The sequence below is a fragment of the Aythya ferina genome (assembly GCF_964211825.1).
Source record: "Aythya ferina genome assembly, contig: HAP1_SCAFFOLD_110, whole genome shotgun sequence".
Lineage (NCBI taxonomy): Eukaryota > Metazoa > Chordata > Aves > Anseriformes > Anatidae > Aythya > Aythya ferina.
Window position 1 is genome coordinate 127837 of NW_028181409.1, and position 15039 is coordinate 142875.

Genomic DNA, 15039 nt, shown 5'->3' on the forward strand with positions numbered 1-15039 from the left:
TATTGTTTTAGCTATCATCATTTTTAACCAGTCTCCTAATTTAAATGTTTGTGGATCGTACTATACACGTGAGATCAATTAGCATTGATACTTACTAGATGAATGGAATTCTGTGGCCATCACATCCTTTATCCCCATGCTTTCATTGTGGGAACCTCCTCCAGAAAGAAATGGTCTTGTTTGTTTTTTTTTTTAGCTATTTAGCAACTGCAGAAAGTGTTTGTAATCTCCTTTATTCTAAGGGGGAGAAAAAAATCACCAAGAGTAGCATACCTTATATGTACACATCAGTGGGACTTAGTAGAGCTTTGTAGGGCCTTGTGCCATCTCCTTAGATCTGTGGTGGGCTGAACTCTAGGAAATAGCTTTCAGTGTGTGCTCTCAAATGAAGAAAGGGTTTTGGCACTGATTTAGAAGCTGTATTAATGGAAGAGAAAGAGACAAAGGCTATTCAGGAAAGTTAACAAACCTCTTTTGCCTTTCAGAGCATTTCAATCCTATTTTACAAGATGATATGTTTGACAGTGATGACGACGCATCCTTGGTTTCTGGAGATGAATTAAAAGATGGAATGCCTGACGGACCAGAGAAAAAACGCCTCTGTTTCAGCAGGTAAAGAAAGATAGATCCCTGTTACGTTTAAATTCTCAGGTCTGCTGAGTCTTTGTAAACAGTTCCAGCTGTTAAAAGTGCGAGGGGTGGTAGAGGAAGGGACAACATCAAGTTTGTGTGTTGAAGGGGTGCTTGGTATTCACAAGAAGAAAGGGTGGAGGGACTAAAGTTGTAATGAAGTTGCTCTGAATGACCAAATTGAAAAGCCCAGGCTTCTCTTCGTAAGCCAAAGTGATCCGTAGACTACCAGAACACGTTGACTTAATCCATGGCATTCTTTGAAAGACTCAAGACCACATAAATGTGCAGTCTGTCCTTTTAGCTAAAAATAGCCCAACTTTATGGGTTTGTGTTGCCACCTTTTGCCCTTCTGTTTTCCAGGATTGTTAAACCAGTAGTGAATTATGTAGCAGAAAGAAAACTGAGAAAGGGCTTGTTAAAACACCTTGAGAAAAAATTGAATGGTGTCTTTATTTGTTAAGCCACCAAGTTGTGTTAATCTTGTGCTATTTTAGTATGGAAGTCATGCAAGCCCACAGTTGGAAAGTTAGATCATGTTGTCACAGCTGGATCAGTTATTTTTCTCCGTTTCTATTGCTGTGCTGTCCAGAAGATTTTCTGTGCTTTAGAGCAAGGCTATGTCTCTAGCATCTTTGATTTAAGCCAGCAGAGGTACAGCCTGATTGTAGTGGGGAAACAAAAGCTCCTCACCAATTTATTTCCTAGTAGTAAAGCAAGATTGCAGGGATATTAATTTGCAGTCTTGGTTTAGTAAAGAATAGGAAACACAAGGGAAGAAGATGAAACAAAGGGAAGAAGATGAAACAATTGGAATGAGTGAATAACTTAACTGGAAATCTTACATGTATTTAATGTACCGCTGCCATTTGGATTATTTGGGGAGGGAAAAGAAAGTCTATAGGAAAATTACTTGGAACATCTGTGTGTCTATTCAGCACCTCATCTATAAACTTGTTTTCTTAACTCTTGTTCTAGGAGTGCTTTCTGGGAACCAACATCATGCCAGCCCTGTCTGCTAATAGTAGGAAAAGAAGGGTATGGCCAGGTTTCTTACGTGGCACCCGTGGTGTTGCACGCTTTGGAGAAGTTTCCCGTTCACACCCTGGACCTTTCTGTTCTGCTTACAAACGTTGCACCGCCAGAAGAAATCTGCGGACAGGTACCTTTTTTTCTTTTTCTTCTCATCAGATTCACTGACTGTATGTAAAAGATCAATCGAGTTGCAAGTAAGGTGAGCAAAATTCATTGGTAATGGAGGTGGCCTTGTTTTAATGTGCTGGGATGTTTGCTTCTGTCTGAAAATCCCCTTTTCTTTTAGACAGCACCACAAACAATCTGGATGTTGTACATGTCGACATTTTCCATACCCAGTTTTACAGTGAGGCTGTTGCTAGCAGCTCAGGAAGCTGGGCGGTGTTGCTAATAAACATCTCTTTGTGGAAAGAAATGCTGTTCATGTCACTGGGATCCAGAAAGTAGTTCTCATTGCCTCCTAAGACTGTGTGCTCCCGGTAGATGGCTCTGTATCAGACTGCATGTCGGCTACTTTTTGTAGCCTTCTTCTAAATTATATTAGTAAGGCAACCAAGGTTTGGGGCTTCTGTTTATTTTGTTTTCGCACGGACATGCACAACTTGTGCTGTTGCAGTATGTGCAATAAAAGCATTAACATTCAGAAAACACTTCATTTGCACGGTGATGTGGTTTTAACTAGAAAAAATGAACAGATTTGGTGTTTTTACTTTTAGGCAGGAAATCCATTTTCTTGTTTGGCATCACTACGTTAAAATATTTTTACCTTTAGTGGAAACGTTTGAGAGCCATACAAGTAAGGACAGACATGTTACACGACTGAATACTGATGTGTCCCTTAAGAGGGACATTTCCTTTCTTTGTTATGCGATGATTGTGGCTGTGGCCATATAGCTACGGTGTCTAGCCACTGCCTGAATATATCCTTCCCATCTTCTGACTAGAGTTCTCCGAATACTGATAATCTGAAAGGGTGCACAGAGAAATTCCTTATGTGATAGGATGCTTGCCACTCTGTTCACGTAGTTTCATTTCATGGGGCAGTCAGATGGCTATGTAGCTATGTATTAAGAGGTTCTTGTACGTGTTTTAGTTTTCTTACGCAAGCTTTCCTTTTCACTAGCTGATCCGAAATGCTCAGAAGACAGCACCAAGCACAATTTATGTCCCAGATATCCATTTATGGTGGGACAACGCTGGACCTGCCTTGAAACTTACTTTTCTAACTCTACTACGTAACATTCCAGCATTTTCGCCAGTTTTGCTGCTTGCTCCGTCTGATGTACGTCACTCAGATCTCCCAGAAGAGGTATTTGTCAATACTTTTCTTACTATTTCTTCAGTGTCTTGTAATTTATGAATGCTTTCAACATCAAAATGCTGTGCTTTCTTAAATGCATGCTGTTATTACTCAGTCACCCTAACAAATCACTTAAAATTTGCTTAGAGAAAAAGAATACTGTGAAAGCATCTGCTTAAGGTTTTTTCTGAGTCAAGCAAGTGACTTTCACCCCCTTCTCACACATGCAAATAATAAATTAATACAATAATTCTGATTGCTACAAAGTGGTTCAGTCAAGAATATGAAGTGCTTGAAATGACAAGAGGATGTTTTTACTGAAGAGATTTCTTCTGACAGTCTGCCATTCCATGCTATGTTGGGTAAACTGCTAATAATGCAATTTAGTAGAGAATTTAAACACTTTGATTAAAAATAAATAAGTAAATCAGTTTCTTTCTTCATATAGGCCAAAGCTTTCAAAGCTGGAATGCTGAGTTCCAATTTCTGCTAAAGTAACTTTGGAATCGAATTCTAGTTGTATTCCTAAATAAACTGTAGTAAAAGTAGGTGCAGAACTTCATTGACTTCTGAGAGTTTACATTAAGGGAAGGTGCCCAAAACAGGACCACGCTGTTGTCATTCTGATGATTTGGTCTCAGTCATCGGGGGAAGAGAACGGGTCTTACCTAGACGTGTTTATTATCAACTGCTTTGAAAGTGCTTGAGTTCCCACAGAAGTTTTTGTACAGGCTGTAAATTCCTTCTAAAATAAGTAGTGAAATTCCTCACCTACCTTTTATTACTAGAACTTGAAAATGGAGGAAGACGTAGAGGTACTAACTACTTCAGACACCTTTTGGTAGAGAAATAAAAACTCAGCAAAAAGCCCTCACTTGTCTGCTGAAGCCTTTCTTTTCCCTCTATAGCCATAAAGGTTCTAAGTAAAGGCTGCAGCAAGGCAAGTAAATACAAAGGAGGCGCTGTTGGATGTGGTGAAAGCCATTACTTTACCAGTGTAGCGTACAATCCCTTCAGCGAGCTTTAATTCTACAGGTGATTCTTAAAGGTGATATTTGAATTTGCCGTGCCAACCTGTGAAAATGTAGCGTTTTAAGGCCAGGATTATAACTTTTTTCAGTTTGTGTTCTTCAGGTTATTCTTAATTTGAAAAGGTACTCGTCTTTTTGGAATCGAAGATGAGTTTTTTGTGGCCTTAAATCTGAAATGTCTCTCCTCCTTCTGCTTTAGATGCAAAAATGATTTAATACGGAATTTGGAGAAGTGTGCAATATTGAGTTGCCTGGTAGGGCAGAGAGAGCAGCCTTTTTTTGAGGACCTAATTCTAAATGAAGTGGCTAAGCCTCCTGTAAAGAAAAGAGGTGAGGAGGATATGAGAAGTACATCTAAAACTTTCCTATCGAAGTTACTAGCTCGTTGGTCTTTGCTTTGGTGGTCATTTTCTGTCAGCAATTTGTCATATGCTTGTATTTGAGTACTGTAAATTGGCTAATTTTTCCTGATGAATTGAAGTTGATCGGACATTGGAAGTTGTGCCTGTAGCACCACCAGCTGAGCCTCAGAAGCCACAAGAGGAAGAAGTAAAGATGCTGGAGGAGGAAGAGAAGGATACCTTGCGTGACCTTAGAATTTTCTTGAGGGACGTTACTCACAGACTTGCCACTGACAGACGTTTCAGGGAATTTGCAAAGCCCGTTGACCCACAGAAGGTAAAGTAGTGCTGATCCGTGTGTGTCTGTAACTTCTCAGTGTTCATACTTCTCAGCGTTTTGGGGAAGGTTCAACTTTGTTTTTAGGGCTGCACTGTTAGGATTTTGCAAGAAGCAGAGGCAGTGCTTTTACTTCTGCTGACTCTCAAATGTGTCTTATGGGATTATTCGCTGAAAGCCCTGGTTTCATTCTAAAAAGCCAGTCCAAATGCCAACACAGTTTGCTCGTGAAAAAGCTTTGATACGTAGGCGTGTCACAGCACTGAAAAGCACAGAGATCTTTCCTTATAATGACAAACAGTATTTACAGGAGTACTTGAGTGAAGTCTGAAGCCCCTTCTTGGACTGTCAGTTCCTGTGGGAACAGGAATAGGAGCAGCAGTTTGTAAAACTAAGTTTTGAGATCCTGTTCTCTGTTTCATCTGGAACTCCTCAATAGGAATCAACCATAAGTGCAGTGTGTTTTCTTTTTCCTCCAATTGGCTGCTTAGATGCCTTTTTCTCCTTAATTTATGAGATAAGCCTAAACTAGGGGCGTATATTTCAAAGACAGATGTAACTTGAATGTACCTGGGGATCAGCAAAGTCGTCTTCATGTGGGCCTCCACTGGCTTTTCTTCCCCTTTTCTCCTAGGTTCTTGAGCTGTGAAAAATCTAGACAGATACATATGTCCTCATCTGAACTGGTCATTAGTCTCCTCTTCTGGTCTGAGGGAAGAAATGAGCACCTCAGGGCCCAGTTATCTCATTCTAAAGTAGATGCCTGCAATAGGTACTTCACAGGTGCAATTCATGCACCTTTTCCTCAATGTCGACAACAAAGAGAATGCCGGATGGCTTGCTCAGCTTTCACTGTTGTGATTTTCTGAAGCAAAGTGAAATGAATCTCCCACCCTCAGTGTTTCTTCTCTACCATGCACGTGCTTCTGACCTCCCTACTTCTTGTTGTCCTCTCGTGGCCGCTCTAATGAAAAATGAAAAAGCCCTTCCATTTTTGAGAAGCAAACTGGTTAATTTCAGCATCTTCTGATGCATCGCAAATGTTCAGAGTTTTTAGGAAGTCGTTTATTTAAAGTCTTCAGAATAATTTTGGTAGACAGTGTGCAAGGTTAAGAAAACCTCTGAATGCTTGTATTTGATCTGCAGGTACCTGACTATGCCACAAGGATTAAAGAGCCGATGGATCTTTCAACAGTTCTGACTCAAATTGACTCACGCCAGTACCTCACTGCCGGAGACTAGCTGAAGGACATCGATCTAATCTGTAACAATGCCTTAGAGTACTACCCGGATCAAAGATCTACAGGTGAGGATGTGCTTTTTAGCCCTAGTTTAAAAAATCTGTCAAACATATAGATGGATAAATGCTGTGTGCAGACAATAGACTTCGGATGGATTAGCTGATTTTGGACGTCCAGACTGTAAATATTTTATCATTTTGCTACTTGGGCATGGAATTGTGATATAAGTGTTCCCAAGGAACTAGTGCTTTTGTTTTAATTAACTTCGATGTTGTTATGCTGAAAATATTCACTGAGAGAACCTTTTGGAACCAACCTATGAAGAAAGCAATTTTCTTCTGTGATCAAAACAGTTTCATTGGTTGGTAGACAACATTCAGTTAAAGTGTGTAAAATTTCAGATCGTCACAGCGCCTATGTTTTGGAAGGCACTGCATATTCAATGGTGAGGAACGAAACGGATACAGAGTTTGGACGACTTTGTGAACCAATTAAAGAATCTCGTGAGAAAAGAGGTACGTGCTTTAACGCTAAGGATTTGAAGACTTGTCTCTGCATTTGTAACTGAAAATGCACGACGAAGATCTTTGGTATCTATTCTTTCTTGCAAGGTTGCACCTCTGCAGCGTGTGCTCCATGCGACAACTCCAAGTCACCACAGCAGAACCCTGCTACTGAAGACGAGAAACCAGATGAAGAGAGTAATGAAAATGAGGAGATGCCAGTGGCACCTGTAGATGCCAGTACACCCATTTCTAATGGCAAGTTGCATTTTATTCAGCTGCTCTTGTCGTTCATACCTTCTCTGTTCTTGAGGCGCAACAGGTGTCTCTGATGCCTGGCTCTTTATGGCAGAGGTATTTTGTTTTCAAATTGACTTCAAATGGGAGAGAGAAATCCAGAGGTCATTCATTCAATATAGTGATGAATTAAAGTTCAAAGAAAGTTGGTTCATTTGATGTACTCTTACTGGAACTTCATTTTGTAAACAGAACGACCCCTCACTCAAGGATATCACAGCTTCCCTCCCGTACTAAAAATGATAGTACTCACCCTTGTAGGAGCAGCAATGTGAAGAAGGTCAAGGGCAGTAAGAAGGGTTCGAAGCTTTGATATAACAAGCCTTTCACTTTTTTTGACAGAGCTCCTAATAAGCATCTTTAGCAAGGTCTGGAGATGGGAGAAAAACTCAAACTAGATTTTAATTCTAGGATGTATAATGTCAAGCTTGACTGTTCCTCTGAACAGTCAATTGAATTTAATTTTTTTTAATTTAAATTAATTAGTTTATTTTTTTTAATTTAAATTCAACTGAATTAAAAGTTTTGAATTTAAATTCCAATTGAATTTATTGAAGAAAAAAAATTCCAATTGAATTTAATGTTTTGTTGTTGTAGTTTTTCACGAAACACTAAGTTTATGTGAAAGGTTTTGCTGCAATATCTTTTTGCCAAGGATATTAAGCTTAAGTTATCCACAAGAAAACGGTGGGGAAAGGGAAGCTTTAGTTTTGAAAGCTTTTTTTTTTTTTTTTTTTTTTCTCTCCAGGTTTTTCTTGAGCACAGCAGCGTTTCAGTGTCTGCCTGCCATTAGTTGCCCCACTACCAAGTCAGGAGGGTCAATTAAACTTGCGTGAGGCAGAATTTCTTTATCTGAATCTACGTGGTTCACATAAATATATTCTTGTTTCCTTCTTTCCCTAGGATTATTCTTCTCCCAGTATTGAATGTTTCAACGGACACCGTTTAAGATCAATGAGCAAAAGCATCCTGCGGTGTTCAGTCTCCAGCTTTGAAGAAAGTATGGCGATACTGAGGGGAAATGTCAAGAGAAGACGCTTTTCAAGGTACTGTATTTCTATATGTTCAATCTCTGTTTGATTTGTAGATTGAAAAGCAAGAGAGAAAGCATGTGCAGTGAGTTGTGGCCTGATAAACCTCCGGCTAAAATCAGCAGAGGCCTATGAGCATGCTGATGGCGTACCAGTACCTTAAAACTAGAATCCCTCTTCTCAGTGAAAGTTTTCCGCTTTTCTAAAACAAACCTGTTTTTTTCCCCAACCCCTTTGAGGTGTTGTTGTGGTTTAACCCGGCCGGCAGCTAAACACCACACAGCCCTTCTGCAACCCTCCCACCTCCCTCTCTGGGATGGGGGAGAGAAACGGGACAGTGAAGCCCGCGAGTTGAGATAAAGGCAGTTTATTAAGACAGGAAAATAATAATAATGATGATGATGATGATGATAGTACTGCTACTAGTAATGTGTACAAAACAAGTGATGTACAATGCAGTTGCTCACTACCCGCTGACCAGTGCCTAGCGTAACCCCTAGCAGCCCGGCTGCCCCGCCCTATCCATGGTGCAGCGTGTTGCCATAAGGCATAGAATTCTTTGGCCAGTTGGGGTCGGCCATCCTGAGTCTGTCCCCTCGCAGCTGTTGCTGTGCGCCGATTCTGATCGCCAGTAGGACAGTGAGACACCGAAAGGTCCTTGGCTTGTTGTAAGTACTGCTCTGCAGCAATTGAAACATCGGGGTGGTATCAGCACTCTTCTAAACATCCTTTCACACATCCTCAGCCAAAACATAGCAACCTACCCGCTACTAGGAGGAGAACTAACTCTGTCCTAACAGAAACCAGGACATGTATCTTTTCCACTTGGGTGCTATTGCTCATAATTTTGAGAATTCAACATGAGCAAGCTAGGAAATGTGGGTACATACAGAACCGCGTGTATATGGCACACAACAGACTTGGGATGTGGATCCTGCGTGAGGCCTACAGGCTTCTCTTTGTATACCATGGAGCACTGGCTTGTAAACATGGTGAAATTTCCCATCCTTGATGGGTCTAATACAACAAGTCTTTTCTCCCTTTTCTGCCCTGTCCTCTTTCTTAATGTAGGCAGTTGAGAAAGCCAAAATTGGAACGAAAAAAAGAATATAGCACAGGTAAGTGGCTGTAAGTCCCCGGGATACCTATTTACGCTGGTTACTGAAGAGGATGGCACTTGGTCACTCCATGGCTTTCATTTGATCCTAGCAGCACAGTGGTATAGCTCTTCCCTTCCCCTTGTCCTCTTGGCTCTTTTAATGATAGTGCAAGCAACAAACCTGTGCCAAAGGGTGCTGTATGGCAAACAATGGGCAGGCTTTTTTCTAAAAAGCACGAGTTTGAGTTATGTGGTGTTTGGGTGTTTCTCTTGAAACGATTCTTCCCTCCTTGAGCTGTTAGATCCTAATGCAGGAAATGGAAGTGCTGCATGCATAAACAGAGTAATCAAACATACACCTCTTAGGAAGAGGCTTGCAATGTCCTAGTGTTTGTTTTGAGCACTGGTAGATACAGTTTGACATGAATGGAGTGAAAACACCTTAGAGAAAGGTGTTGATTGTTCTCACTTTTCCAAGAAATAAGTGGAGTAGATTTCCCTCCTGCATGGAACAAAAGTTGCACGTTTGTTTTTGTCTGGCTAGCTTTCAGTCTCTTTAAAAATCTCCCTACAGGTCCCAGTTTTAAGTAGACAGTTTAAACGTGCAGAGCGATAAAGAAGTGGAATGCAGTGGTTGTGACACCAACTTCTGATCTGAAATGTAAAGAAAACTCAATCCACTTCAGGGTGCCTTTTTTGTCTGTCTGTTTCCATTTTACAAGAGCAACGGTGAAATAAGGAGAATCCCATCTTCACTGTTTCAAAAGACTTTGTTTCTGCGTTTCAGTCACCAGAACATTGAGGAGTAGAGCTGGTGCAAAAACTGTGAGACGAGTCCACGGAGAAAACAGGGACTTGGAGCTGCGCCGCAGCTGTAGAGTCGGACACAGTCGGTACTCGACTACTAACTCGTCCATTCTATTTGACAAACTTATGACAAAGTAAGTCATCTTTTCTTGCAGACCTCTTAGAATGATCTTTCTTCGCAAGCCTTTGCACTATGGCATGATGTTGGCCTCGACTTGCTCTTTATTTTGACAGCAGAGAGGTTTGGCTGCTCCTGGCATTTCCTTCATGTTTACAGGGAGACACCGTTACCTGGCTAGATAAACAGATTTTCTTGAAGGTGCTATTTCAGCATATAAGAATTGACACTCGTCAGCGCCGCTGATTCTGGTTTATCACTATTTGCATTGCAAATCTCCTTGTCCAAAGCTTAAACTGATGTATGCACTGCTTGAAAACAAAACCTGAAGTTGCAGAGCAGTAGACTCAAGTCATTATGTTAGCAGCTGTGTAACCATACTGCTTTCCAAACATAAGATGTCCAGCTTATTTTGTTTCTATGAAGAGTTTAAACGGCTCCCGTTAAGCAAAGATGTCCCCACACTGATACTTACTATTAAGCAAGGATTCCACCTCCTTTGGCTGAGGTCTGCTCCCTTACTCACATTGGAACATTCATCCAAGTAGCCTGCAATTCCACACTCTCGGGGGAAAGTCCATAGAATAGCAAAGGTTCCTCCAGTCTCTTCCTCAGCCTTTTTTTGAAGCATGCAATAAAGCAAAACATTCACAGGCTGCCCTTCCATGCAAAACAAGGCAAATTAGTAAGACAGGAGCCACAAAACTGATTGTCCTTTAAAGTTAAAATGAGATTTGAAATAGATCGAGTTAGCAAGTGTTGTAAGTCTGTAGCTAAGTCTGGTTTTGCCAATGCAGCACAATTCCCTATCACGTAGCCAGAGCTGCTTCTGTAGCTCCAAGAAGCAAAACTGCTTTGACAAAATACTGTGTCATCAAAGCATTCGTTGGCTCAGTAGGCACGGCTCAGGTTCAACAAGTTTGTGAAAAAATGAGTACTAACAGAAGCAGCAGGGTCCAAAGAAACACTTTATGTCCCCACTGCAAAATGAGGGGCTTTACCTTGAGTGTTATGCACACTGTCAATAGAAAAGCACTGTAACAGAATCTGCCACGGCAGTTTGCATGTTACTGAAAGACCATCAGAGTGGGACTGCAGCAAGATCATTGCGAAGTTACAAAAAAACCATGTGGGGGTGGGAGTTTAGTTGCGTTAGATAACACAATCTTAGATAAAGATTTTGGTCTTAACGTAAAAGTAAGGATGTCTACTGATTTCTTCAACTCCAACAACTGAAGCCCAAGTCTGAAAAATCGCCTTTAAGAATGCAAAGAAAATATTTAACTCTTCTGTATGTTCATACTTTGCTATCAAGCAAAGGAATGAATGCTGATGCCTTAACTATGTAGGGCTGTAGCTTTAAAAACGTTAAATGTACGTGAAATTATTTGGGGGTGTTTTCACATGCAAAGCCTAATGCAGTGCATGCAAGCCCTGTCATCTTCTTCGTCTAGTAGTGTCGCGTTAAGGGGTGTAGCCGATTGACCATCATGGGTCCCGTCGGATTCAGGGTGCTGAACTATCACGGTCACGGATTCACCAACAACGCAGTACGGCCTCGCTCTAGTCGCATTCGAGGAGAACTCTCACAGCTAGGAAGAATGCAATTAAGTGCAATTTCTTACGGCGACAGGTACACAGGTTCTTTGGATTGTCAGTGATAAATTCACTGTCTGCAAAAGCAAGCTAGCATGCATGAAATGCACAGGTACACAGCCTAGGTATTAAGACATGAAAAAGCATCAAAACTCTAGAGATTTCTAAGATTCCACAGAGACGCCTGGTATAAGCAAGCGTTCAGATCTTACCCCACGGCGTCCCAATGGAGTGGGGGTGGGGGAGTGAGAGGCTCAGCCTGTCGAGTGATGTCAGAAGGAATCCTTCCTGATAGTATCTTCCCTAACATCCCCTTTCTCTTAAAGCAATTGATATTATTTTCTATCTTTAAGGTGGAGCTTGAGTGACTCTAGTCATGCATATCTTGGTTGTGCTTGGTAGAAATGATCTCACTTGCGTTTAAAGGTACAGGCTGTGAGAAATTCCGAGGGCGTGCTCAGTGAGGGGTGGTTGCACCTTGGAGGCGGGTAGCTTTTGGGATGGAGGTGTGCTTATGATGCCTAGTCGCTTAAGGCGATTACTCCACAAGTAGTAACTTAGTGTTGATTTAACTACAGCATATCTAAAACATAAGAAGGATGTTAGTATGGAAGAAGCCGATGAAACCAGTCCTTAAATCTTACTACTTATTGTGCGTGAGCAGACTGGCGTGAGTTTTAGCTATACTGGCAAATATCAAACCACACCTGTGTCGTCCCAGAGCTGGGAAAAAAAAAACAAAAAAAAAAAAAACAAGGAAATGTTGAAGCAAATAGGGAGGCCTGTAGCTTGTGCAGTCTTTTAGCTGAGAAAATAAAGAAGGAGAGAGACAGGTAGCCTTGAGCTAGCAGAAGCAAGGAAGAGAAGGGCTAAAAGGGAAAAAACAGGAAGGAGAACACGAGCTCCAGACTGACCTATAGTAACCTTTTTCTCATTAAGGGTCATTAGCACATTAAAAATCACACCTGTCAAAATGCTAATCTATGCTAATGTGGGATTCGGTGTGTGTCCCCCCTCTCCTGTTCCCCCTCCCCCCCGGTATTCCTCTGTAATGCACAAGCTCAGTGGAGATAAGTTAGGTGAGCTGTAATAACCAATCCAAAGGAGCCAAAGAGAGAGTTTTCACAAGTTTCCTGTGTATAAATGACGGTGATTCGAGGTGTGCTTGCTTTGCGAAAGATGGCCAAGTACCTGACTCTGCAGAGTTCTATAAGTAATTCTATAATTAAAAGACCTTCGTGTGCATTCCGACTCTGGGTGCTTATTGGCGCGGTGCACTCTGCACGAACCTGCAGACAACATCTGTACTCAGTGTCATGCCTACAGACAACCCTTTACTGTTGGGACCTGCATATTTTTCTGTGCATTCAACACAACCCCTTTGGCACAACTAGTTAACCACGTAGCTGCCAGTCCACCACTCAGTTGCACTTGTGAAGAGGAAAAGCTATTTCCGTCTACTGGAGGAGCACATCCTCTAAATGCAAGCTTCACTCAGCTGGTCATTTACTGCAGGACAAGATTTGAAAAGTGTTGTTGAGTTCTGGGTTTCCTGCTTACAGGAAAAATTAAGTGCTAGATCGCCCTCTACTCTGCTTTGTCTGCTGCATTTAATGGAGATTAAACTGATTTCGTTTGCTCCTCCGTTTATGGACAATGAGCTGAAGGAACAGGTACAGCACATTAGCCTGGAATGCCTTCCCTCCCAACCAAAGTAAACTGGAGCTGTAACTAACACAAGCAGAAGCAAGGCTTCTGTGTTTTCAGCTGAATAAAGTTCCAACAAAATCATCCTCTGGGATTTGAAGCTTACTTCACATGACATGCCAACGACTCTTTTCCCTCCATTGTAAAGCGGATCCCTGCTGTTAGTTGCTCTAGAAGCAAAGGAATCATCGGTTTGGTTACCAAATAGCCGCTTCTGCAAACGAGAAGTGTTGTGCTCTCTCTTCCCTTTGAATGACTCCACACTTCTCATCAGCTACTGGATTGCTGACCTAGAATCAGAGAACATCCCAAGGTGGAAAGGACTCCCAATAATCACCAAGTGCAACTCGTGGCTCCACACAGGACCACCCCAAAGTGAGACCCGATGTCTGAGAGCATTGTTCAACACTTGTTGACCTCCGTCAGGCTCGGTGCCATGAGCAGTGCCCTGGGCAGCTGTCTCAGTAGCCAGCCACCCCCTCAGCGCAGCACCTGAGGCGCACGGGGCTCAGCGGGGCGGCCCGGGAGGGGAGGACGGCGGGGCGAAGTGGCAGCTCCCTCAGAGCCGTCTCCCCGCCGCCTCGGCCGCATGTCGTGGCTTTTTCGTGTCGGGGCTTTTTCATGTCGTGCCCTCGGTCTCTCGCCGTGGGTGAGATGCTGCTCCCCAGCGCGGACCCCTTGCGCGCGGCAGCGGCGGGAGGGAAACCCCAACCCCAAAGCCCTCCCGGCAGGGAGAGCTCGGGGTGAGGGCCGATCCGGCACCGACAGTAAACACACGCCGGAGGAAACGCTCTGGTTTTAGCCATGAGCAGCGCGGCCAGGTTCACAAGGCGTCACGCTGGAGCTCCGAGTTCGGCGGCGTTCCGAGGCCGTTGTGGCGGTTGTGGAGACGGCCCCGGCTGAGGTGGCTGCTGCTGTCGCTGCTGTCCCCTCTGTCCCTGCTGTTGCCGCTGTTGCCGCTGTTCCCGGACCTTGGAGACCCCCGGCGGCTCCCTGTGCCAGGCCCTGTGGCCCCGGGGAGCTGCCCGCCGCCTCGTCGGCCAGCCCGGCAGCAATCCTGCCAGCACAGAATAGCCCACTGCGTTTCAGGGTAAAGTGACGATTAATTTCTATTTCCTGGCCTGGGTGCTGCTTTCTTCTTTAAGGAAGCTTCAAGGTTAAAGGTTCAACTCAGTTATGTCAGGGTTCAACTCCGTTTCGTGAAGGGGCTCTTGTACGAAAGCTTAAGCTGGGATTGACTCTCTGCTAAGCGGAGGCCAAACGTGGACCTACTGAGAAGCAGGTCCTAAGTGATAACATTTTCTAAAGAGACTGCTAAACACATCTGAAGAGTGCTGCTGCAGAACTCTGAATGGGGGGATAGCAACTGTCTTAACTGATCTGGAATCTTGAATTTACTTTTCAATGGACAAGAGGTGTGTCTCTCAAGGCAAACAAAGAGAGGAGTAACACCCTCTCTTGTCACTCATGTCAACATAAATTTATGCTCAGAGCGTAGGTGTAGGAACAGCATCGGTATGTATATGGAACATCGGGAGAGGAAGCTCTATTGGTATTTACAGTTTTTCTACTATCTTGCCAGAGAGACGTCATCTCCAAATGAGAAATGGATGTATTTTGAAACAGTGGTGGTGGATCGGATTTCTTCTTTCTAGTGTTAATATTTGCTCTTGAATCGTACTTAATACCTGGTAACACCTCAATCAGTTGTCAAAAATAAACTTAAAAATGTGTAAGGCTTATCTCATTGGTCAGTATAAAGATCAAGGTCTTCCCTTCCCTTCCCTTCCCTTCCCTTCCCTTCCCTTCCCTTCCCTTCCCTTCCCTTCCCTTCCCTTCCCTTCCCTTTCATTTTCCCCAGTATTGTTTTTCTGTTCTCCTTCTCACTGCAGTCTTGATTTTGTTTCTTGTCCCTTAAGTATGTTTCCAATGTGTTGCTGAAACATTTTCCCTTTCAATCCTAAAA

The 15039-nt window shown here is 42.9% G+C and overlaps 1 long non-coding RNA gene across 1 annotated transcript; it reads left to right on the top strand.

Annotated features, from left to right (window-relative positions):
- The first annotated feature begins 6530 nt into the window (after positions 1–6530).
- On the top strand, positions 6531–9739 carry LOC311428680. Its single transcript, XR_014687817.1, has 4 exons — positions 6531–6676; positions 7619–7761; positions 8818–8864; positions 9633–9739. It is a non-coding gene; the product is annotated as an uncharacterized lncRNA (long non-coding RNA).
- The last annotated feature ends 5300 nt before the right edge of the window (positions 9740–15039 follow it).